Below are 27,624 nucleotides of genomic sequence, written 5' to 3'. Positions count from 1 at the left end.
ATCCAAATCTGATACTGTTTTCTTTCTTAATATTGTAAGTTTATCCAACTTATTAAATTTAATTGGAATGGAGTTTATAGAATATGTGCGTGCTGCTCTCTGCAGGGTTTATCGCAGTTTTCACAAACGATGGGTGTTTATTACTAGATTGTTGATAATTTTGAGTAAAAATAGTTCTACAGCTTTTTAAGTGCTTCCTTATAATATAGTTTATCCACCTTTTATGGTAGATTTGTGAGTTATAAATCGAATGCTTCTGTAATAAGTGTCGTTGTATTAGAATTCATAGAAAATTATCCAGGATTTCCTTTCCATTCACTATTATCATTTTACATAAAAAGTAAATAATAATTAAACACGCTATTGCAATGTTTTTATTGAATTATTCACGCCTATAAGACCGGTGTCTAGGCAATTTCTATAAAGCAGTGTAAATTACTTCTTCATCCGCATATTAATTTTTTGGTTTAGATTTTGTGTGAAGATTAAAAAGTTTATGTATTATTGCATCAGGTTCTCTCAAGATCACGTTTGATATAAAATTTAAAAGTTTAAATGTATGTACAACTTCCCGTTATTAAATTATTAGGTTCCGGGGCCTTTTACTTGTATTTTAATAGGAATGTAGTTTGTATATAGCGGATGTAGCTTGTATTAGCGTCGCAATTTGACATTTGCAGAATCTAGTGACTAAGCATCGAGACACGACTATATTCTGAGATGTGTAGTGGTATTTCCTACATAATATAATCATGCACTATAACATAGTGTTAAAGTTCATCACAGACTGTCGTAAGGCCCATAAGAAGCGAATGTCGCAGACGATGTTCGAGTTATGACACCTTGATTAATCCTGTAAACCCTACTGTTTACATATCTTAAGGTAGTCTGCAGTTATTTTATATATCGTGGTCTTTTTTATACCTTTTTTTTTACTTCTTTATTATCTAAACATTTGAAAAAACTGAGCAAAAACATTTGATTTGAACCGTCTAGTTCCTATTAATTGGATATCTTTAATGTCGATAGTTTTTTGAAAATAAGCAGTCTTAGTTGATATTTAGGTTTGATGGATTTGTTCCTCAATGAAATCCATTAAATACTAATAGTTGCAACTTACAATGTTTAGACTACTATGTTAATACTTCAAGTTTTGAAATGATAATAAAAATAAAACAATAATTACATATCTCAGATTGTGTTTCGTAATATAATAGGCCCACGAACTAATTGCAAGTAGCACGAACAATCGTTGATGAGTGAATGTGAGGCGTGATATAGAAGCTTTTAATATTTATTTTCATTTCATAGCTACCGCGATAGTTAAACTAATGAAGTAAGTAATCATAATATCTCAGAAGACTTAGAAGGTGTACTCTACATATATTTTTAACGTACCGTCCGATATACGTGATACTTAGTATCGTTGAGGTTTAAGAGATGGCGGTATGTTTAGCGTTTTTTTTGTTTTGTCTTGAAGTAGGCGTTACTTTGCTGACGTTCATTAGGTATAAATAAAATGAATAGTAAATACGCTTGATACCCATATCATGGGAGTGCATTTAAGATAGCGAGTCCTGTCTGCCAATCCGCATTGGGCCAGCGTAGTGGACTAAGGCATAACCCCTCTCATTCTGGAGGGAGACTCGTGCTCAACAGTGAACCGAATATTATGGTTTGTTTGTGATGAATGATGCTCTTAAATACAAGGTTTAGAAAGTCAATATTAAGATCTCTTTGGATTAATAAATTACGAGTGTAAAATGTATTATTAAAGTTTGAATTATGATTAAATAAGTTTAGACCATTATTAGTTATCTGTTACGCGTAATAAATGTTAATAAAATTTACGTATCGGCGTAACTAGGCCGAGTTTGTATCTTGACCATTTGTTTCTTCCGGTCACACAAGTATTTTGCAATTCGGTGTAATAGCGTACTAGTAGATACTAGTTGCAATGCAGTTTATTTTAATAATAATAATTAGTGCCACATGACCTAAAATAGATAAATTTAGAAGGTAGTAACAGGAAACAGCTTTTTTTAAGGACCACCTTACCGGCAAAGACGTACGTGACGAATCACAAAGAATCATACGAGTATTTCCAGTTGCCAGACCCTTAGGCCTAGTTCGGACTACTTTAGTACTTTAGTCGAGTATGAACGATTTTTGGGCGGTAAGTCCAAAAGTTGTTCGTACTCGTCTGAAATACTAAAGTAGTCTGTACGCCCTATTAGCGTCGCAGAATCTTTATCCATTTTAAACCGTGGAATAAAAAGTTTTATGCATAGGTACGAGTAGGTAGGTATTTGTAATTTATATCTACACTCTATACTAATATATAAAGCTGAAGAGTTTGTTTATTTGTTTGTTTGATTGAACGTGCTACTCTCAGGAACTACTGGTCCGATTTGAAAAATTCTTTCAGTGTTAGATAGCTCATTTATCGAGGAAGGCTATATTTATGATACCCGTTTTCCTACGGAAACGGGAAGCACGCGGATAAAACCACGCGGCGTCAGCTAGTTGTATATAAATTAAAGTGTAAATTGTGAAATACTTGTCAGCAATTTACAGGAACGTTGGCAAGGGATAACGCAACCCGAAATTCTCGTAGGCGAAGACAGCAAATGTTATAAAAATTAAAATCGTAATGTTTTAACTAAACATGCAAATCACTTGTATCAAGTATGTAAATTGGTACTTGAAATATTAATTTGTGTTTGTTTTGTTTGTTTACCGAATAATTTAACACTTGATAACGATTTCAACTGAATGTTAAGTGATGAAGCCGTCTAACATTTTAATATAGGCTCCTTACGTCACCGGGGTTTCTGAGAGCGTCTACCAGAGGGGATCTCGCGGGCTAGGTGAAGTAGTTGAGAGTTGGGACGACTCTTCAAGGGTGTTTTTCATGACACTTTGGACTTCGGCTTGGTCTAACTTGCTAGCGCGTATAAGTTCTATTCTATTCGACCAATAACTCTGAATAATTTTCGTGTCATCGTACTAGAACGTCATTTCGTTTGGTAATACTAAGCCAGCTGGGTTATCAGTTACGTATTTTATCTACCGCTTTCGGAAAATAAAATTAACTGAGCCTACCGTTTTATGTTGAAAATTCACTAAGTGACACCAAACAAATAATATATAATATAATATATAATATATAATAATATAATATAATATAATATATAAATATACTTAAACAATACACATCACTATCTTTCTTTAACAAATGTTTCTTTGCTTAATAAATCCAACTTAATAGTAAACTTATATTGTATAACGAGTTCTTATCTTCTACAGAAATACTACATCTGTATATTAACATATGCATTAACTAATGTCACATATAATTAATGTAACATATGCATTGGCATTATTTTTCTGAAAGTCGCTAAGTTAGTGATTAGCCATCGTGATTCTAATGGGAAAATTACAGATACATAAATTAAATCAATTAACTGTTCGATTAATAAAAACAAGCGGCCAAATATAAAATACATCCATTATTGCTCCGCCAGAAAGGTCAAAATGTGTAGGTTGAGTTCAATTTAAATTTCAACCTGTTCAGATCAATTGCGATTAACAATGCCTTATTAGACGCATCAACGTCTGGTTATTCAAATGAAAATTCAGTGAATCATCAGACGCATGACAAAATAAACATTTCAGTGGGTGGCCTGCACAGGCAGTCAGGCACGCATCGCTGCGAATCGCTGGCTCTGTAAGCCAAGGGCAGATGTTTCTAAGCCTAACCAAGGCTGCAATTCCTTATTAACGTACGTCGTATTTAAATAATTAAAGATGAGTTACGTGTGTAAGATTTATCAACATATTGTCCAAGTTAACTTGTAGGTGCGTGGGTACTTGGGTTAATTGTAATCAATCGCGAAAAAAATGCACAAATTCCGACTATTGCATAGGAAGCGGTTTCGCCATGATTAGTCACAGAGGTCAAGTGATTTTGCATTCCAGCATGATGCGTGTAGCATTATTGAAAACCTACCTACCTTTTTCTGGTTTTCATGTTTCGTTTAATAGGAAAAGATTTTTGTATCACCCAAGATATTTCTACCTCCATGTTTATTTATTTATTATTTATTAAAAAAAGTCTACTGCCTAATAGCATTGATGTGTTCCAGTCTTAATAGCGTGGTTGTCAGTGTATTTACAAGCACATTTATCTTAACATCTAGGTTAGGAAGTTGGTGATGTTACACCGTTTATTATTTATAAGTTAGCCCTTGACTACAATCTCATACTGCGCCATGGAGGCAGTCAAAGATTCTGACTGCGCACTATCAGCTTACCGCCAACCCGCATTTGAGCAGCATGATGGATCTAAGCTCCATAAGCATATCCTATCTCGTATACCGATTGAGGCATACCCTGGAGTAGATTGATGGACACGATTTTCTATTTGCTTTGTCCATCATTTATTAAGTACTTATTAAAAAAAAACTCAACAGCAGCTGCAGCATGTGTTATTATACTTAAACGGTGACACGTTAAACATGATGATATTTTGTCAGTAAAGTTAAGTAAGTCAGCGTAAGCGAATTCAGTAAAACAAGGGCAACACTATTAAAGGTTGTGACCTACTTGGATTGCGATTCAGATTACGTTGAATCTGTTGGCGCCGCGATGTCCATACGTTTTGTAGAGGACATCACATCTGATTGTGGTCGCTAATGAATTAAACATTAGTACCTTAAGCCCGCCAACCCGCATGGTGGGCTTAAGCTCCGCATCCCCACTCCTATAGGAACAGGGGGGAAGCCTGGCTCTGTAATGGAAATAGGCTGATAACTATTTCAATAATAATCGGGATGATGACTAGGTTTGAATATATTGATCTTAAAAATAAATAAGATTATAAAACTTCAAAATCTTTTATCGTAATTAAATGAAAATTCATAAATTTTTAGCTTCCTTACATTAAACGTGACATTTTTTAATAAATGAACTATAGGTACGTACAAAACATAACAAAGATTTTTGTAATTTTGTTTGAACAACCATACAAATCTAACGATCGTTATGATGAACGACGTCATTAATTCGTGCCATTTTGTATGGGGTGTTCTTCAGGGATCCGTGGCATGCCGCAAATATGACCCTTTAAATCCCTGTAGCTCCGAAAGTAATAATCGCAGATTCCCTGTTACTTTTACAAAATTGCTTTACTATTAGCATACTCCCAATTTATATACAACTAGCGGACGCCCGCGACTTCGTCCGCGTGGAATTCAGTTTTTTTTACAAATCCCGCGGGAACCATGGATTTTTCGAGGATAAAAAGTGCCTATGTGTTAATCCAGAGTAAAATCTATTTCCATTCTAAATTTCAGCCAATTCGCTTCAGTAGCCGCAGCGTAAAAGAGGAATAAACATACTTACACACTTTCACACTTACACACAAACTTTCGCCTTTATAATATTAATGTGATGTGATAAAAAAACCGTCATCATCCCTATTGTTTGATAAGTTTTAAGTTACGTCCTGCCTGATAGGTATAGGCCCTAAACATGTATTTAGGTATCCTCTTTGGTCTATCAGAGAATTGCGTTTACACTTGACGCGTGACGGAATTCTGCGCAACATTGCGCAACTGAATGCACTCAGCCCGCTTTTTACTCTGTGTTTATAAGGAACAGTTTTATTATGCAAAACTGTATCATAATTTGTATTCAGGCGGAACATCTTTTTTGTAACGTTACATTGTAACCTTTTGACTGTTTTAAGACTTGGGAAATATACGGAACAATGTTATTGACATTATGTAAATACGATTGAATAGAGAATGAATCATTAAACTGTTCCTAATCAATTTTTTAAAGTAACATCAGCTGTGAATTGATTCAGTACAATTGTTGACTTTATCTAAGTTTAATTTATAAGCATTGAGTCTTCTTTTAAATCATTCTGACATGTTTTTACTCATTCCAGCCTTTAGGCGCAAGCATCCAGCAGCTCCCTGTTAGCTTAATACGAAATGGAAGTTTTAACAAATTGGCAACTGCTTGAATTCATTATTCAAAAATTTAATTAAAACACGACACTGAATTCTTCCTTCCTGACATGAAAAAAATGGGACCAACCAACCAACTAGTAGGTATACCAACGCTTCCGAACAAAAAAAGAATTTTCAAAATTGAACCATAAATGAAGAAAATATCGCTGCACAGACATAAAAAAAACATACATACAGCCGAACGTAGAACCTCGTCCTTTTTGGAAGTCGGTTAAAAACTATCATCAGTTAAACATACCAACGAGTAGGTAAAGAAAAAAATTTAATTTTTTTACTTGTATGTTTGATGTATTTATAGATAATTCGTAAACCACTCAGTCGTATTTACAATAATGTTGTTTATGTTCTGTTTATTTTCCATTGAACCGTGAAAACCGCACTAAATACCTACATTAGAAAACGAACGAAAAAAACCTTCGTAAAACAATTGTAATAACGTAAACATAGTTTTTATATCCATTCTGGGCGTTACGATGAAAGTAAAAGTTGCGTTACCTTGCATAAGTAGGCTCCGGTTGTCGGACTAAATGTAGATTTATTGCATCTACTTGAGCCACATTTAACAATTTTAACCAAGCTTTAAAAACAATCAATTATTTGAACACTTTTTTCTCTAACTAAAGCCAGCGTGGTCGCTAGCTGTGGCACTCATTAGAAGATTTAAAGTCACTCAGCGGGCGATGGAGCGAGTTTCTCCGAGAAATGAGGAGAACCGCAGAAGAACCAAAGTCACAGATATAGCTCAGCTAGTCACAACGCTGAAGTTGCGGCACTGCAACGCTTGGGCAGGACACATAGTTCGAAGAGCCGATGGACATTGGGATTTTTAAAATTTATTGAAAATTACAATTCGTAAATTTTTAATAGTTTAATAACTTTTCATTATAAATAGTGATTATTATTATTAAAAACTTGAAATTAAAGCTTCTAATTGTGCCTCAGATTGAGAAGAAAGCGCGACAAACTCACTATGGACCGACCTTTACATTTCATTTCCTTAAGCCTCATTCGCACGAGAGTTAAAAAAGCGATGCGTTAAAATGCGTTGGCGGCCGTAGCGTATAGTATGAAGTTAAATGAAGGTCTGATTCCAAGCAATTAAGACGATAGTTTAATGTCATTGTTAATGAAATTCATATCAAGATGATCATCTCATAATACAGGGTGATGTGTGAACTGCGCGAAGTGATGTGAAGGAATGTCAAAGGCTCATACATCACGTTGAGTAGGCCTGAGGCATGTCACGGTGCATAATTAACTAGGATCGACATTCTGAATCACGAACTAGTTTAGATGGACCAAGGACGTCTAACTGTCTGGTTCAATTAATATCGTTATTGAATATCATTATGTACTAGCGGACGCCTGCAACTTCGTTTGTGTATGGAAAAATGGTATACAAAACCGCATTTTATACCAGTTTTCCTTTCTATATACCATCAACCTTATTGATATTGAGTTAAATTGGTGATGATCATCCTTTTCTAATGTTCCACGCAAGTTTCTTATTTTTTTTCATTTTATAAGAACCCTCTCCTGATAATAACATTCACAATAAACTAATATTTATCGAAATGGGTAAAGTCGTTCCACACGTGATGCCGTGACAACGGAAAATAATGATTAATTTTATACGAGCGAGTATGATGAGTACGATGAAGATGGCGAGGAATAGAGGTGAATGGAGAGATTGACATACTTTGCCGACCCCACCTAAGTGGAATAAGGTACAGGAGATAATGAGTATAGAAGAAGATCACAGTCTTAAAAGATGATCTACCTGCCTCAAAAGTTGATCTAGATTCTAAAAGATGATCTAGATCAATCAAAATGAAATAAAAATCTGCTTTATTTAAGGAAGACCTACTTAAAAAAAGGCAATTATTACTTCTTGATTATACCTCTAGAATTCTTTGTATGCAGTTATATCCTAATAACTATAAATTTACAAGTATTAATTTAAAATATTAAATCAGATTCCTGTTTTCACAGCAAAATAAAAAGTACAGTCTTTACAGTAATTAAAATTCAAGTATATTATTAGAGAGTCCATTATGTTAGGAAGTTAGGTAAAGAATTTCAACCTTTGGAATTCCTCGCAAAGATCATTATAAAGTTAAGAAGGTAATGTTAACTGCTTGGCGATGTTCCGCCCTTGACATTTTGTGTTTCAGTATCTCGCATCTGTGCAGACCTTTAGCTAATACTTTCAAGTGTTACGGGTAACAATAATAAAGCGAATATATAACTAATCCGTGATAGAACAGTGGATATGACCTCTGCCTCCGATTCCGGAGGGTGTGGGTTCGAATCCGGTCCGGGGCATGCACCTCCAACTATTCAGTTGTGTGCTTTTTAAGAATTTAAATATCACGCGTCACAAACGGTGAAGGAAAAACATCGTGAGGAAACCAGCATACCAGAGAATTTTCTTAATTCCCTGCCTGTGTGAAGTCTACCAATCCGCATTGGGCAGCGTGGTGGACTATTGGCCTAACCCCTCTCATTCTGAGAGGAGATTCGAGCTCAGCAGTGAGCCGGATATTGGTTGATAATGATGAATATGATAACTTATCAAATTCAAATTAATAGATTCGTTTATTTCAAGTAGGCTTAGTTTACAAGCACCTTTGAAATGTCGAGCTTGACTACCTACCAGTAGCGAAGGATGGAATTTAGATGAAGATAAGCCGTCCTAAGAAAAAGGAATTTCATAAAGCGTGATAGAAACTCCTAACGTGTGGGCCTAAAAATGAACATGAGCAAGACGAAGATCATGACTAATACTCATGTACCGCTCCACCCAGTTATTGTTGAGGACTCTGCGCTCGAAATTGTAGACGAATATATATACCTAGGACACACAGTCCAGTTAGGTAGGTCCAATTTTGAGAAAGAGGTGAATCGCCGAATCCAGCTCGGCTGGGCAGCGTTCGGGAAACTCCGCGACATCTTTTCGTCCGAAATTCCTCAGTGCTTGAAGACGAAAGTCTTCGATCAGTGCGTGTTGCCAGTGATGACATACGGATCCGAGACTTGGTCGCTGACTATGGGCCTTATTAGAAGGCTCAAAGTCACTCAGCGGGCGATGGAGCGAGCTATGCTTGGAGTTTCTCTGCGTGATCGAATCAGGAATGAGGAGATCCGCAGACGAACCAAAGTCACTGACATAGCTCAGCGAGTCGCGAAGCTGAAGTGGCAATGGGCGGGCCACATAGTTCGAAAAGCCGATGGACGTTGGGGCCCCAAGGTGCTGGAATGGCGACCCCGCACCGGAAAGCGCAGTGTTGGGCGACCCCCCACTAGGTGGACCGAGGATATTAAGCGGGTTGCAGGGAGCCGCTGGATGCTGGCGGCTCGAGATCGTTGTGCTTGGAGGTCCATGCAAGAGGCCTATGTCCAGCAGTGGACGTCTATCGGCTGATAAGGTAAGGTAAGGATAGAAACTCCGGTTTCTCATATATCTAGATACAGTACAACAATAATATGCTTGGATTTTTAAAGGTAATACCGCGGGAACCGGCTTGCATGAGGTCTTCTCCGCTGCCACCTACCTATATTTTAAAGGGGTCGGTGTGGTAGAGCCGGCAAGAAACTAAACAGGTTCTTTTAAAATGATCAGTATTTACGCTTTTATATTAATTATACTTTATACGTAAAGATAACAGCCGATCGAATTGCCTTTGATCAGCGTCTTTGTCATTTATCAAAAGCTTGGTGTAATGAAGTAATTTGAATACAATTTATTTATTTATCGAATCATTTCATTACGGCTAGCCTCGACTGGTGACAGAAGGGCTGGCTCATTTTTTGCGCAAAGGATCAGCCTGGCTGTCCAGCGCGGAAATGCAGCCAGTATCCTTGCCACCATTCCACGTGGGCATGATTTGTATAGTTATTAGGATAAGTTAGCTTAAGTTCCTTATTGTATTCTTTCTCAATAAAACAAAAAATCCAATTTTAGTTACATGTGTAAATAATTTCAGGTTAATTTATGAAAATACCAATGTTTTTCTTTACATAAATGTTTTTTGCGCAATACAAATCAACACCACCAGAAAAGAGGCAGCTGAAATACGGGGTGTTTCAAAATCGAAATAATTTGCACTTTTTCCTTTATTTCACTGCGATGTGCACATAAAGCCATGAAAATTGCTAAATCTATTAGCAAATTACTGGTTCCGGAACAGTAGCCTACTGGCATCCAAGGTTGGTGGAATAGTTAGGCGTGAAACGTCTTCACACGTAGAAATAAATTAGCACGATAATTACTTTCATAGTTAATATCAATTTTAACCCCTTACGCAAAAAGAGGGGTGTTATAAGTTTGAAGTTGATTTCTGTCTGTTTATGGCATCATTGCTCTTAAACGGATGGCCCACTTTAATGCGGTTTTTTTTATTTGAAATTCAGTTAATAAAGTATTTACTTTGATCCAGCTCACATATTGCAACACCACCTAAATTCTCGTGACTCGAAGTGCTTATATCACAACTGACATCCATTAATGAGCATGAGTGTTTTCCAGTGTCTGTGTGTATTTATACATTATATAAGTATTTATATGTAGTATATAATTGTATATTAATATTATAATATCAACTATCTTAGCACCCATAACACAAGCTACTCTGTATGCTTACTTTGGGGCTAGATAGTGATGTATATCGTTTAAGTATATTTATTATATTTATTATTATTATTATATTGTTATTAATGAAAATAAATTTTATTCGTTTTATAAACATTACATTACATAATAGGGCTGAGACCTTCTTTTAAGTAAAAACCTGTGTCAGAAGGTCTCAAACTCCTGCTGCTAATCGGTTATTCCATTTTCTTAAAAGTATGAAATCTTAGTAAGCTTTTTATTTCGGGGCCGGGACTTAAACTGGATTCTTGTGTTCGGTTAACTGTAGCTGAATATACTATGAATATATGAATATATAAATAATATAGAATAATCAATTTTCATAACAGGTAATACTTGAAAAGAAGAAAAGTTTTTCATTAAGAAAAGTCGAGAGGACTTTACAGAATAAAGGTTATTAACGGTCGAATTTTAGTCGTTGACTAGTATGTAAATGTTTTAATTTGGTTTTTTTGACGTGACAACGTCTTTTAATTCGATGGAGCCCGCTGCACATTCGAAAAAAGATGACGTCATGAGTCGTTGTCTCGCTCTTTTTTGGGTTGCCAACATTTTTTACAAGAAATAAAGATGGTCTGGTCTATGAAGATTATTAAACAGTATTTTAGGAAAACGAACATTTTCTTTTGAAAAATGCAACCATTCCATCAGTATTTTCTTATGACGTGTGTCACGTTCAACTATCGTCAGTAAACCGACTTTACATACAACCGATTTTTTACATTGTTTGTAGTTAACAATATCTTTTCTTTACGATGTTATTAGATAAAGCGAATACTCTCTGTTGTAATATTCTGTATTTTATTTCTCATAATAACGCTGTATTCAATTTACACATAAATTGATTCTCAAAATCAGTAATAGTAAATTGATTCCAGCGTATAAAAGCTGACCTTGGGAAAATCACAAAAAATGATTCATTTCGATCACGTATACCTTACACACCAAACGATTTTATATTTAAATACTTTATTTTATAATAGGAAATTTAAAACGTATAATACTCGGTAACTTATCTATACTGAAGTTACTATAAAAATGGAAACAACTATAATTCGAACTTAGTTAGTGAGCTAGTTAACATTTTTTTTTCTTTATATAAAGAGATTTTTTGCTGAGGGAATATGCCTCTCTGTTTTATCTTCAATTTAACCTAATTATATTACACTAACACGTCTATATAAATTCTTATTCATAGACCGGTAATGGATCAGATTAGGAATGCAATTGATGCAAAAGTTATCCTTTGTCAATTGCAGCCCTAACCATTTGTACAATTTCCACCGCCTTATCACGTCTTCAACCCATATTCGGCTCACTGCTGAGCTCGAGTCTCCTCTCAGAATGAGAGGGGTTAGGCCAATAGTCCACCACGCTGGCCCAATGCGGATTGGCAGACTTCGCACACGCAGAGAATGAAGATAATTCTCTGGTATGCAGGTTTCCTCACGATGTTTTCCTTCACCGATTGAGACACGTGATATATAATTTCCACCGGGTTATCACTGCTCTTATCGGATCGAATAGTGGTAATGACAGCATACTATTGTAAAACCTAGAGAATTAAAAACTATATTTTCCCTTAAAGTTGTCGTCTGTGGTTTTAGAATCTTTTTAATTTTAGTTTAATGTTAGAAAAATGAACACTACCATTAATTTTCATTTTAATAAAAAATGCAAAAACACTATTTATTAAGCAATTTTTGAAAAATTTGCTTATTTTTAAACCATTACTTATAAACATACAGACATAAACGACGCTTATCTTCATTTTATATACACAAGTGATAAGTATTCAGGTTGTAGATGTTACAATAGTTGCAGCTTACCAGTATGCGGACTACACAGGCGCCGCAATGCAATATGATTTTGAATGTATCTGAATACCATCATTACCACGTCATTAGCAGACATTCGTTACAGTGCTACCAGTGATTTATGAGGATAGGTTTTATCGTAATCGCTTGTTGTAAGCGTTACAACTAGAGATGAGCGATGTTACTAAGCGGTGAGCGAGGTTAAAGCGAAGCACTGAAACGTTGACACTTTTTCACCAAAACTTTGCGCCAGGCGTCACAGTGCTACCAGTGGTTTATGAGGATAGGTTTTATCGTAATCGCTTGTTGTAAGCGTTACAACTAGAGATGAGCGATGTTACTAAGCGGTGAGCGAGGTTAAAGCGAAGCACTGGAACGTTGATACTTTTCAATAAAACTTTGCGCCAGGCGTCACAGTGCTTTATGACGATAGGTTTTATCGTAATCGCTTGTTGTAAGCGTTACAAGTGTTGTAAGCGTCACAACTAGAGATGAGCGATGTTACTAAACGGTGAGCGAGATTAAAGCGAAGGACTGAAACTTGGTTACTATTCCACCAAAACTTTGCGTCAAGCGTCCAGTCTCGATAGTGTGAGCTTCGAAGTCGTCTCTATCTCTTTCTGTTTATATTATTGTCTCGATCAGAGAGGTATAAAAGAATTAGAAACACTCTGACGAGTTAAGCTTTCTTGCCGTTGGCGTTGTATTTTAGTTTACTTGAAATTTTTTGTATATTTTTTTATATGTAAAAAATAAACAGTTGATTTACTTTTTATATTCTCTGCAAAAACCGGCACTAAGATATTTTTTTTTATTTCCCCAAATCTTTGCGCAATTTTCTGTACCTTTAGCTTCTAAAATATAGTAAACATGCAGAATAAAAAGATGAATAAAATAGGAATGAGGCTTAATTTTTATAAAAAGCAGTAACATTATAAACAACTGAACACATTTTATATGCGAAAATCCAAAGTGACAAAATGTCCTCTCTTTGTTACTTGTCGAACAAGCACTAATATAGCAATGTAACGCAATCATGTGTATCAATCTAATCCGGAAATCTCTAACATTTTGTACAGTTGACCCCGCACGAGTCACGTAGTTATTGTTGCAAGAACACCCACTATGCGCGACTCTTTTATATCTATCTAACATCTGAACCTCGTTATGAGTTCCTTTGTACTATTAAGAAAGCATTATTATAATTATACCTACTTATATTATACTACCGACGGTTAAATACCGTGGCCAATCTGATTAGCCTTTTTTCTGATTGACCAATTGCTGTATGGTCTTAAATGGGAGCTCAGCAGCGTCATTGGCTTGAATAGAGGCTCTGCTTGAAGATAAGTGAGAGACTCGAACCTGTCAGTGAGAGGTTCGTGTCTCACACAGACCAATTCCTAGCCTGCGTGTATCAATTGAAACTAGCCATAATGCAAGAGATATTTTGAGAGTGCAGAAGAGAGACTGCAAACATTGGAGAGCTTGAGCTATCTGTTTCTCACTCTCATTAACCAATTGGCTACTAGCAGAGAGCACCAGCAGGGTCGGAACCGACGGCTACTCTTGGTACAGTGCACTATAACCGCTGAAACTGTAACTCTTGAAAACCTTTAAAAAGTTTAAAAAAAAGTTTAAAAGTTTTTTATTTGAGCAGTTTAAAAAGTACATAAAAACAAAAAGGTGACGGTGATCCCACAAAAGTTATAACTGTGTTGTGGTGATCAACGCCCTTCTACATAGGTACATGACATGCATACTCGTACAAGCTTTGTTATAAAACATAATTTTTTATACAATTTGTGAAAAAGTGGTACGTGATTGAGTGTGTTAGTGTATGCGTTTATGTGTTTTGTGTGTGTGTGTTTATGTGTGCGTGTATGTGTGTGTGTGTGTGTGTGTGTTCGTGCGTGTGGGTGTGGTGTACAGAACCAGTGTAGTTTACGGAGATCATGATTGTGTGAAAGAAAGGTTACTTGTAGGACTTTAAAAGTTCCTCTGTTTCGTCATAGGAAAGACATTTAATCCACGATTTACATTTGTTTTTACAATTGGAAAAAGTCAAAGGGTAGATGTTGAGTAACTTATTAATTTTATTATAAAGGTTGCTACTTAAGTGGACATAATGACGGCTGGCGATAGCCGTACGGTGTGGTTTAATAGGACAAACATTATAAGTTCTGGCACTGCGAATGGATCTAAGAATATTTGGGTTATATGACAGTTCTGTGTGCTTACGAAGTACTGTTTGAAGTATAAACAATTGGCGAACAGTAAGTAACTGACAATACTTGAATAATTCGGTAGTAGGATAAAGGATTGGTTTCTTTAGCATAACCTTTAGGACGGCTCTTTGAGCTCTTTCGGCATTAATCATGTGTGTTTTTGCGGAACCACCCCAGGAGGTTATACAGTACGCTAGAATTGACTGAGCAAGGGCGAGATAAACTGTTATAAGACACTCGAAGTCGACTACGTTTCTAATATTTTTAAAAACAAACATCAACTTTCTGACACGAGACGAGACAGTTGAGATATGCTGTTTCCAGGTCAATGAGCTATCAAGTAGTACACCGAGGTACTTAATGCAAGGGGTTCGATTAAGGGAATCGCAAGAGCATGAAAGTTCTGAGCCATGACATTTGTGGGCCCGGATAGTGAAAGATTCTGGGGCTTGAGAGAGTGAGTTAGAGGCAAACGTGACGAACATGGTTTTGTCAATATTTAGTGTAAGAAGGTTGCTATTGAGCCATTTCAATACAGTTTCAATAGCAAGTTCAGAATCACGAGATACTTCATCCCAACTCTTGCCGCTGATAATTAGCGCTGTGTCGTCGGCATAAGTAATAATATTACAATTGGGGAGCTTCAAAGAACAAAGGTCATTTATGTAAATTAAGAACAATGTTGGGCCAAGGACACTTCCTTGAGGTACTCCGTAAGTAACAGGCACTGATTGACTGGTGATATTGTCGATAATAACAGATTGGGAGCGATCTGAAAGATAGCTTTTAAAAATTTCTAGGGCTATACCTCTGATGCCGATACGCTCTAATTTATCGAGTAACTTGATAATTAAATTAATTTTAATTTATTTATTTTTGTCTGATCGAGACTTCAACCCAGTAGGTCTAAGATATGCGCCAAAAGCGAGATAATTTTGACTAGATATATCACACTCTTTCATCCCATCGCAATGAAAGAGATTTTCACAATTATTATGAATAAAAAGGGAGAGCGATTTACAAAATCATTTAGTTATACGGCACGTATCTTAGGCCTGCTAGACAGAGTTTTCTTTGTCAACAAGATAACCACTTAAGTTAAGCGAAAACTTAATTGAATGAAATCTTAGTTTATTAAATTCCTACAAAACTTTTCTCTTCACTAATGTTGACTAAACATTTTTCCCTGTCGCTGTACGACTTAGAAAGTAGTAAACACCTTTTTAACGTTCTTGCTGTCGTGAGTATTAATAATAATAACTACAGTCGCTACACGGCAGGAAATCATGTAGTTTTTTGTAACAAGTAAGCCCTGAGCCTATAGAGATCTTGGCCTGTAGTCAAGTGGCACGTCGATTCTCTTTCTACGATCGCAAATGCTTCGAAAATTCAAAAATGTATAGGATCACATTTGCTATCGACAGGTCACGTGATCAAGTTGTTGATCGGATCTGTCATTCGTATACATTTTTCTAGTTTTCTAAGCGTTAGCGTTTGTAGAAATAAAATCGACGTGCCACTTGGCTTGTTTTGGCCCTTGTTTTGTTAAGTTTCTTTCATGCAGCATCCATTAAACGATGCTGCAATGCAACACAAAAATGTAAATACTATGCATTCACCCCTTGTCTAAGTGAACGCATAGAATTACATAAAAATTCTATATGCTATTTTAAATTTTTCGTTTATAATAGTTTTAGTAGGCATTACACGGCATTTCTTGCCAAATTTTATAGTTCTAGGTCGATTGTATAAATTCTGATTATATTGAATTATGTGACTTACTTCGTCGATAAGTGACAATTATATAATTTCCTAAATTGATTTGTACCGAGACATGAAAAAAAATAGTTATAAGGCCATTCTTTACGCTTTTTCAATGTTGTCATTTCAAACATGTTAAAAATTATCATACAAGCTAACGTGAACAGGCACTTTCGGTATCGTATATTGACACAACTTTGAAGACAAGAGTTATCCAGACGTATCCATTAGCGCATTATCACGTCTGACTTATCAAAATACATATATCGCTTTATATACGTTCTTAAAATACTTGTATAGAGTAAAAGTGAAATACATGAGTTAGTATAAGTGATATATTATTATCGGCTTTGAGTTTTTATGGGTAGCTAGCAGATTATCGCAACTTCAATCTTATTTCAAAATATGAAATGTTACAAACCGGCAAAGTGCATATCGTCCATGCGTAGTGTAAGGTTCAATGACAACTTAGAATAGAAAGGTGTTTTTGTTGTTCGAATAAAATTCTTTTAATCTTGATTCTTACTAAGCAAGAAGGAGAAAGAGGAAAAATTCCTCTTCCTCCTTGTCTTCTTAATTTTATTAATAGTCTAGTAGGATAGTAATTTTTCTTACTTTTCTTTACTTCAATACGTAATTCTCAGTCGCTAACGTTTTCCTCATAGAAAATATATGTCGTTTTCTTTATTATTAATATAATAATGGGGAAGTGTCTTATATAATAGGCTTTCCTTGTAAGTTTCCGTTTCGCACGTTCACGAGTACGTTTGAAGTACGTATTCCGTAAAATACATCTACGATGTATTTTACGGAATATTTTCAAAATAAAAAAAATAATTTTCATACTTTTAATTTTTACAAAGCAGTAAATGTTTTTTGGATCGTCACTGATTTGTTACTTTTAACGCTTTTGAGCCGTGATAGCCCAGTAGATATGACCGTTGCCTCCGATTCCGGAGGGTGTGAGTTCGAATCCGGTCCGGGGCATGCACCTCCAATTTTTCAGTTGTGTGCATTTTAAGAAATTAAATATCTCGTGTCTCTAACCGTGAAGGAAAAACATCGTGAGGAAACCTACATACCAGAAAATTTTCTTAATTTTCTATGTGTGTGAAGTCTGCCAATCCGCATTGGGCCAACGTGGTGGACTATTGGCCTAACCCCTCTCATTCTAACTCGAGCTCAGCAGTGTGCCGAATATGGGGTGATAGTGATGATGATAATGATGTTCTATTAAGTACAGCTTATTCAAAATGGAAAATTCCTTCCCTTAATGTATCAATCCTCAAGGTAGACAGTGCATTTTTGCATGTATGAAGTGCACTGCTGACAATAAGCGTATGCGTATCGTCAGCAGTGAGTAGCAGTTGTCAGGAAAGTCTAGACCTATATTGTATACTTAGCAGTTGTCTTATGTCAGGTATAGACTATCCTTAATGCAGTCCGGATGGCGGACAGTCATATTTTAGTTGATTACGCCGCTATCTGCAGGCATTAGTGGCCTCGGCTAATTTTAGCATTGCCGGCTCGTTGACCTGATAATTTGCAATGGGTATTGAGTTTAACGTTTGCAATTATCTCTGAAATGGTTAATTCATACTAGTTAATCAATTAAGTTAACGAAAGAGCATGAACACCCCAGTGGATATTACTTCCGCCTTTGTTTCGGAGGGCGTAGGTTTGCATTCGGTGCGGGACATGCACCTACAATTTTTCAGTTATGTCATAGAATACCAGTGGCGATGGGTCTTAACCCGATTCCTATCAGGTTACCTTTTAAAAATCCACGAATTTTAAGGACGTAAATAATTTAACGTACTCAGCCAAAAACAGATTCAGAATAAACTAATAAACCACATGAACAGGTTACCTACGAGAAAATTTCAGTCTTCGCTACTGTTGAATACATATAAACAAGATGTGCATTTAAAGAAGTTATATATTATCTCATGGCTCAAACAGTGAAGGAAAAGCATCTCAAGGAAACCTGCTTACTTGAGCATTTTTTTATTCTCTACCGTGTGTTAAGTTTTTCAATCTACATTGAGCCAGTGTGATGGACCTAGGAAATCCTCTAATTCTGTGTGAGTAAGCTTAATATGGGTCGTCAATGGTAACTATGGTTGAGTTAATTCAAACTAGTTAAGCAATTAAGTAGACAGGTTACTTTGACAAGGAAGTGGTTAAGTTTTTGTTCATAAGAACCGTATCCTGATTTGAATCGTATCTGAAAATAATTAACATTTAAAAGTCAATTAACGTTTATACTTACTGTTTGAAGTAATTAACACTTTTATTTATAGCCAAGTAATTTATATGCGGAAAATAAATTACTTTCCGCACTATTTATATTTTTCGATTTTTAATCGAAATAAAAACACAAATAAAGTAAACTTTATTTTTCTTGGTGCAAAGTAATGTATTTTATTATTTTTATCATAGTTTTTAAATTATTTTTTTTTTCGCACGCATTTTAAAATAAATAAGCTAAGCCACTAGACATCGAACTTTTGGGTGGGTTATGTGAATAATAAGCCTCAACAGCTCCAAGAGAAGTTCGTACGTTCGAGTCCCGGTCGATGGAGCATTGTTCTCAATCACGCCTATTGTCTTATCATGTCCTTCTGTCTTCCTATTATCCTGTTTTTGAAATTAATATGATAGAAAAAGGGTTCTTAGTCACGTTAACGAAGGAAAAAAAAGCGTGTGCGTCTCGGGACGCTCGAGTTACGGCGTAACGAAAGAAGTTATCACCTCAAAAGATATTTTCTTTTTGGAGTTTACTCCTTAAAAATCGATTTTTCATATAGCCCCCGGTATGAAAAAAATATGGGCAGAAAAAGTCTATCAACGAATGACAACGTTACGTTTTTTGTGCGCAACCTATTCTGCACACCTTTTACTTTTCAGGCGTAGGTATCGAGACGTACATAGTGTATGCTGCGGGGCAACATACACCTATTTAGACAGTCGATCTGAAAGAGTAAACTCCATTTGTGCGTCGGAGCTGACACACATTTTTTTTTAATAAAACTGGGCAGAGGCAGAAGCCTCTGCCATGAAGAATCATGGCGCCTGTTGCACCACGTTTAATGAGTCGTCTTGTGACAGAAGAGTTTATAATTGGCGAGCGTTGCAGTCGCATAAAAACGTGACAAACGGTGAGTTTGCAAGCGCAGCCAGCGCGAACTCTCGCCCGATGTAATATCAATTTGTTCTGCGGCCTTGGCACAGAAGCGTGTTAGTTTCTCTCTGCCGAATGGAGGCGCTTTTTGTTCATAGCCACAGTCCACTTAACGTCTCGACTAATTGACATGTTACCTCCGAAAATAATACCAAAGAATTATAATAATGACTGCTGAAACGCAGTGACGAGACTCATGGCCGTTGTTAATGTGTGAGATAGCTTTATTTAATAAAGAAAGAGGTGGTAGTTATGTGATATAAAATATATAAGAAATTGCAAAGAATAAATCGATAACGGTCTAAATGACATACTGTTTAGAAGTAGTGTAACTTCTAAACAGTATACTACTCAGAATATAGAAAACTCCAGAAGGTGTAATCGAGCATTGAAATTACTCTTATTTGATGTCACGAACAAGCGATTAGACACTCTGTATGCCGTGTTGTGTGATGTGCTATACAGGTACATTTTTGGACACAATGCGTTCTTTATAATGACGGCTGAACTTGGTTTCTGGTGTTTCTTCTGTATTATGTATATATATGTATAGTTCTACTGTATAGATCGCATTTACGTTTCACAAAACAGTTGTTCCAAATGCTAAGCGGGGAGCACCTATTTGACAAGTTTTAACATCCAGTGATCATCGAATCTATAGAAAATATGTTATTGGTTCTAAAATAGAGGAAGAAAATAATAAACAAAATTGCTTGATAATTTTACTTAAAACACCTGGAAAATATGTCTAGCATTTTCAAAATGTGATGAAACTATTAAAATTTACTATTAAAAGTAAAGATTATTTGATTGAGGATAAAACATTATCTTTAAGGATATTTTGGAATTTTATTCTACCATAAAAACTTTTAACGCATCTAAGTGTTCTTTTTAATTTTGTATTTTGATATAATAAAGTATCGAAAGTTCATGGTATGCCAAGGTATTGGGTGATCTACCTCCTTTATCTGTACTAATATTATAAAGAGGTTAAATTTTGGTGTGTTGTAGTGGGTAATGTCTGAACTACAGAGCCGATTTTAAAAATTCTTTTTCCAGTACAAAGTCACGTTATTTGTGACTATCATAGGGTATATTTTATCCCCGTAATCCCAAGGGAACGGGAACTACACGGTTGAAACCGTAGGGCGGCGGCGTAAATAATAGATCCGAAACTTTGTTTGCATATTTATAATGCACACACACGCACACACACAGATTTAAAGTAAACTACAGTGAACTTTATAAATAAACCTTATGACCTTGAAACGTTGAGAAAGTAAACGGATTATCATAAAATAATATATCTACGTTTTCGTTTTTGATGTTCGACAATTACACAACATTAATTAGATTGATTTATTGCAAACATTTATTTTCCTTGTGGATTTAAGTTCATCAAATGAATATTGTGTCCGATCTAAGCCAAATCAGAATCATATTATTTTGAAATTCGATTGGAAAAAGATATACTTGCTTATCTTCGTTGATAATTCTATAATTTGATACCATGAAGATAGTTTCCCGGTAGCCTTTGGAACTTTGAAAATAAGCCCTACCCTAAGGTTCAAGATGATATTTATTCTCATAAAATGGCTTAACCGCTAACATGAGAACATAATTTTTAACTTAAATTAACTTAATTACTTCGCCATCATATTTTTTGCTATTATTTACTCAATGCATTAGTTCAGTCATAATTATTTAAATTGCTGTGGATTACTTAATATGTAATCTGCTAGTTTAGTTTTAAACAACACTTAGTTTTATCGAACTAAGTTTGTTTAATATATTTTAAATATTAATTTACTGTTATTAATACATACATCACAAAATGAAAATCTAAATCTAATAATATAGTAATACCATAATAAAAATGCAATGCTTGATTTATATGATTCACGTTTTTATTGGTTTCTTTAAAAATTACTCTAATAAATATTTATTAATTAAGTATAGTAAATTATCATCTTACTGCACCGGGTCAATTGTGATCTATATGCTATTAATATTTCTAGAAATTATATAAAAGGTTTACGAGATAATTTTACACACATGGTTATGGGTTTTGGTCTCTTCCTTACAACCCAGTGCAATAAAATAGTGATGGATTTACTTTTTAAATCAATCACTCTTCTATTGCGTTCTTCCTTAGGCCACATTTACATTTACCATCGTCGAGGTCAAGCATGAAAAATACAATATCTATACTATTATTTCAAAAAGGTATAGTATAGTTATAGGGGTTTGTGTTAATATAGGGGGTAATCGAAACCGATTTTGAAAATTATTTTACTACTAGAAAGCCTGGTTATTTGCGAGTGTACTTTATCCCCGTATTCACACGGGAACGGGAACTACGCGGGTGAGACCGCGGGGCGTCGGTTAGTTACAAATAATAAGGTCATATACTCATGATTAAAGAAGTTGTGAGTAGGAAATTTGCTTCTTGAATTAGGTTTTAATGTAACTCAATACCACTCATAGTATTCATATTATCATACGTTTGAATAGATTTGAATAAAGATTGCTTACCTCAGTGTAGAGAACGTGCAGTGCAGATGTTTGCTAGTCGGTAGCCTGTGATGTTCCCCGCATGGTGTCGGCGCTTTTCTACCTCATGCCTCATGCGCTAGCTGGGGCACATCCTCCTCATGTTCTGTAAAAGGAGTTAGGGAAATTAATTAGAGTTGCCCTCAGTACTTCATCATCATCATTAACAACCCATATTTGGCACACTGTTGAGCCCGAGTCACCTCTCAGAATGAGAGGGGTTAGTCCACCACGTTTAGAGACTTCACACACATAGAGAACTAAGAAAATTCTCTTGTATGCAGGTTTCCTTACTGAAAAGCTTACCGAACTGAAAGGTTGGAGGTTCATGCCCCGGATCGGATACGAACCTACGCCCTCCGAATCGAAGGCAGGAGTTATATTCACTAGGCTATCACGACTTGCTCATTAGTTACTTAGGTTATACGAATTTATTTTGTATTTGAGATGTATGTTTTTTTTAAATTGCCATGTTTTCAAATACATACTTCACGGTTTATCTATAGTATCTCTATCTATAGTATAAATTCTATTAGAAACTCACTCTATCGAGTTATTAAAAAACCACCTTTATAGAATAACAGGTTTCTATCACTCAATGAAAAAAATATAGTGTACAATTGATTCTTTTCAAATAATGGAATAAAACAGAGAAATTAAAGAAATCATGACAAAAATCGTGTAAATTTTAAGCCAATTTAAGCTAAACTCATTAATATTTGTAGTAAAATAAAAAAAAACTGGCGAACCTAATCAATGGAAGGTCTTACAGTAGGTAGGTATTATTCAAGAACCGGCATCAATCATAATATTATTAGTTACATGTACATAAAGAGATTCATTAATTAGAATGAGGTGTAATTAAATTACAATAATATAAATATGGCGGACAAAACTCCAGTAAGAATAATAACATTCTCTGAACCGTCCATATTATATTATTTCTACAAAGTATTTAATAAAGGTCAAGACACACGTAATAGGTCAGTGTGATGTTTTTGACAACAGTAAAGGATGTGTTCAGATGACCGAACGATAAATTAGATTTGATTTACTAACTAAATCCAACAGACCTATTGTCGTTCTGTAATATATTATCCATAAAGTTCAAGTTTAAAACATAATCCTACACTGCAATTATGTTTTTTGAAAAATAACAGCTACCATTTTAAACAAATGTGCTTTTATTACCTGTACTATAATTAGAAGACTTTAAAATCCAACGTACAACATTGATTTATATAACTAAATAAATCTTTTTGTATCTTCGTATTATTATGTACTTGTCCAAAGAGATATGAAAATAGACTTTGTAATCTGATCGTACTTTAATCATTATTGCTTTTTATGTTGCTATCAATGCATACACCGTTCGCTGTTTGGTAGAGCTAAAACTAAGGATAGAGAAATTAAAAAAAAATGTAAAAATACTATAAAGGGCTTAATAGGTACTTTTGAGACTGATAAGAAACTTTAAGTTATAAATGTTAAATTCTTTTATTTGTTTGTCATTGAATTTATTTCACGAACCCGATTCCAAAGTGTCTCTGTGATTACATTTTCAATGGCATAAGATGTTTTTATTTAATAAAAGTGTCTGAATAATAAATTAAAGAACGTATTATTAATTAAGCGAAAGAATATATTTATAAACGACCCGAGTTAGATAATTAATATAATGATTTGGTGAATGTTGGAGTTGATAAGTCAAATGTCACGCAACCGGTTTCGTTCAATATCGACTGCGCCTCTTTAAAGGCATCCGAGATGATATAATTGGCGAGATATTCGTTTTATTGACAAATCATGTGGTTGGAAACAATGCGAAATGTCGAACGAGTAGTAACATGCTGTACAAGGTTAAAAGTTTGTAACATTAGATTGGAATGTGTACTTTTAACGAGCACGTAAGATTTGAGTTTAGATTATGTATTGTTAGCTTTCGCGTGGGTTAATTCCCTGTAACAGCCAACATGGTTCTTCATCTTAGGGTGCCTCTCCGACTAGCGAAGGTTGGCAGTCAGTTTCTTGAACCGTCTCTATCCTTCGCGAGGCGAAATAATTGATGTTTCTCAGCCAAGACTTCCTGCGACCAACGCCGCTTCTACCAGCAACCTTTCCCATCAAGATGAGCTGTAGAAGCTCGTATCTCTCGTGTCGTAGCATGTGCCCTAGATACGCGACTTTTCTAGTCTTGACGGTCTGCAAAAGTTCACGCTTCTGATTGACGCGTCGTAGAACTAAGTTCTGATTCTTCATAAGTAGCTCAGTAACTTGAGTGATATCTTAGTGTCTTTGTTATATCTATACTTACCACTGGCGAAGGATGGAATTTAGCTAAAGGTAAGCCGTCCCAAAGAAAAGAAAATTCATACAGCGATATACAAACTCCAGCTTCTCATATATTTGGATACAGTACAACAATGAAAATGCACGGATTTTCAAAGGTAACCCGCTGGAAATCGGCTTGCATGAACACTTCGCCGCTGATACTTACTTATAGAGGCGAAGTTTGTGGTACTGTAATATATTATTTGTCAGTGTCATATGCTATTATTTTATCCCCATATTCTCACGGGAACTATGCGGGTGAAATTGCGGGATAACGGCTTATACTATTTATAGGAGAAATAAGCAGATGACGTGGTGCTAAGTACAATACTATTGCTTGTACGAGTAACAAGGCAATACTTGGGAAATAGGAACACATTCTAGTACATACCGAGTACTCTACCATAGAAATAAAGCAACATTACTGGAAAGACTAACTGGGGCGAACTTTGACATAAAGAGCTCTACTACTATTTCTTTTATTACCCTACTAAATGGTAGGTTTTGATGACGTATAAAAACTGAGTTAGGTATCAACTTTGTGAGAGGCAGTTAAATAATTAAATTCAACAAAGCAGTTGCAGTTGATAGATGTTATCGCTGCACATAACTGTAGCAGACAGCGATCTAAAACAAGCAAATTTTATATTCAAGTAATTAAATCAAATGTACAGATAACCGATCTCTTTTTTATGTCAGCGCACGCAAAAAGTGTGTCCCAAGGCGCACCGCGGGGTCGAGCGGTGCACGCTTGCAACCTCGATTGCCTTTTGTTATAGCTTGAGAGCTGGTGGCAGATATAAAAATACTAGCTGACGCCGCGCGGTTTTACCCGAGGTATTTCCGTTCCCGTAGGAATACGGGGATAATATATAGCCTATAGCCTTCCTCGATAAATGAGATATCTAACACTGAAAGAATTTTTCAAATCGGACCAGTAGTTCCTGAGAATAGCGCGTTCAGTCAAACATACAAACAAACAAACTCTTCAGCTTTATAATATTAGTATAGATTTATTCCATTTTCAGTTTTTTGGCAAAAAGAAAGAGAAGAAAATAAGAAAATCCGTTTGTATTAAATACTGTAAGAATTCACTTATACGAGTAAGAATACTAACTTAAATCAAGTTTTGATGTCATAAAAAACGTAATTATCATGTATCAAGTTACTAAAATTTAATTAATTTAAAAATAATCTGTATAGGTTTCTCCTGGATAATGCGTTTTATGACATAAATGAATTGTTAATTTTGATATTATAATTTATTTAACATTATAATTTTTTTTGACAATATGGTTTATTGACAATATTATTTTTTTTTAATTATTATTCTCTTTCTCGTCTCATTGTTCTTCTGTTCATTATTTAACTCTATATTATTGTATTAAAATGAATTTCTCGATTGATTAAAATGTAGGTAACGAATATAAATATTTTGCTTCCCGATCGGGCGTGGTACAGGCAAACTTTAATAAGATTGTATTTCTTTTTAAGACCTTTCTGTACATTATCAGCAAATAAACGACTTGATATTTGATAAATTATCAATCTTCAAAGTACCACTATAACCCAAGCGCTTAAAGAGGTATAAACACAGTTGGTTTCTAACTAACAACTTGAACCAGATGGGGCCCAAATATCCAACAAGAATTACCTCATCGATGTCCAATACTTTTTAGTTAAATTACGAGTGCGTATGTTTTATGAAGTTGCGCTTATGTTTACTATTATATTAATTAACTAAATTAGTGTACTTTACGACGAATGAATATTTGGTGGCTCTTGTACTATAAAGCAGGGCGCATAACAACAACAGAGCACGGACTAAATTGTTTAGTTCAGTTTGAGTCTGATGACCGCCCACAGGTTGTTGGCAGACACTTTCTCATTCGAAAGGAAACCCAAAAGTTAGTGGGTTCCAATGTCACATACCACGTAAATTAATCGAATATTATTCTGTTAACAGAGCCTTGATACGTATTGTACGATAGAGGAGATGTGGTAGCTTAGTGGACATGACCTATGCCTTTGATTCGGGCGTAGGTTTGAATCCGGTCAGGGACATGCACCTCCAACTTTTCAGTTATGAGTTTAAGAAATTAAATATCACGTGTCTCAAATGGTGAAGGAAAACATCTTGAGGAAACCTGCTTATCTGAAAATTTTCTTAATTCTCTATATTGTGTGTGAAGTGTGCATCCGCATTGGGCCAGAGTGGTGGAGTAAGGCCCGTTTCGTTCTGAGAGAAGACTTGTGCTCATCAGAGAGCCGAATATGGGTAATGAACAGAGCCTTAACTATGAGGCTTCAGATGCAGTATTTCTATTATGTTTCTTTACTGTGGTAAGTTGGATTTGGTATGTTGATGATGTTGAAATATCATGAACTTCGGAAAACACTGCCGTCGATAACAGGTAATATCATTAATATGTAATAGTGTTAGTTACAGAATCTAACATTCTCTACCTAAGTCTGAGTTATTAAAGCGGATGGATTTGTGAAAACATAATTACACGTGGAAGAAGTCGCGGGCTTCCGCTGGTTGATAATGAAACTATTTAGTCCAACAATACAATCCAATTCTCCAACTATGGATTTTTTAACCTTTTGTAGATAAAAGGTAGGTAGGTTGTAGGTAGTTGACATGGCGATTTTTGTTACCAAAGGGTTGTACGAAATACGAAAAATGTGGTTGTTATTGATTTGATGTTAATTATATTAGGTAACTACCTGTAATATGTTTAAGTTAGTGAATTGGCCGGCAGATAGTAACAACAAAACGCACTATTTAAACTATGAATAGTTTGTAGAAAAAACGTGACGACATTCGTAAAATGTGGCTTAATTTATAGCACCTACTTGTAAGTCATTGTTGGTTAGAATGTGAATATATATTGTTTCTATTTAGCGCCCGAGCAACATTTCGCGGTATGATAATGGATACTTAAGTGGGTTTATATTTATACAATCGCGCCTACTTTATGTTTAAATTTTCGTAAAGCGCATAAATAATGATGACCTTTAAATAGCTTAACTTTCAAGTTTGAATACATCTTGT

At 35.3% G+C, this 27,624-nt stretch overlaps 1 protein-coding gene across 1 annotated transcript in view; it reads right to left on the bottom strand.

Annotated features, from left to right (window-relative positions):
• The window catches only part of LOC112044396 (uncharacterized), a 90,850-nt gene that overhangs the window by 30,125 nt on the left and 33,101 nt on the right, over positions 1-27,624 (bottom strand). Inside the window, exon 2 of the mRNA XM_024080268.2 lies at positions 22,218-22,341. The gene's annotated coding sequence lies outside the window, so the exon portion shown is untranslated. The remainder of the gene's footprint in view (positions 1-22,217; positions 22,342-27,624) is intronic.

Source organism: Bicyclus anynana, chromosome 7 (assembly GCF_947172395.1).
Source record: "Bicyclus anynana chromosome 7, ilBicAnyn1.1, whole genome shotgun sequence".
In the NCBI taxonomy this organism is placed as follows: domain Eukaryota; kingdom Metazoa; phylum Arthropoda; class Insecta; order Lepidoptera; family Nymphalidae; genus Bicyclus; species Bicyclus anynana.
Note: the sequence above shows the minus strand (reverse complement) of the source record. Positions and strands in the feature narration are given on the sequence as shown.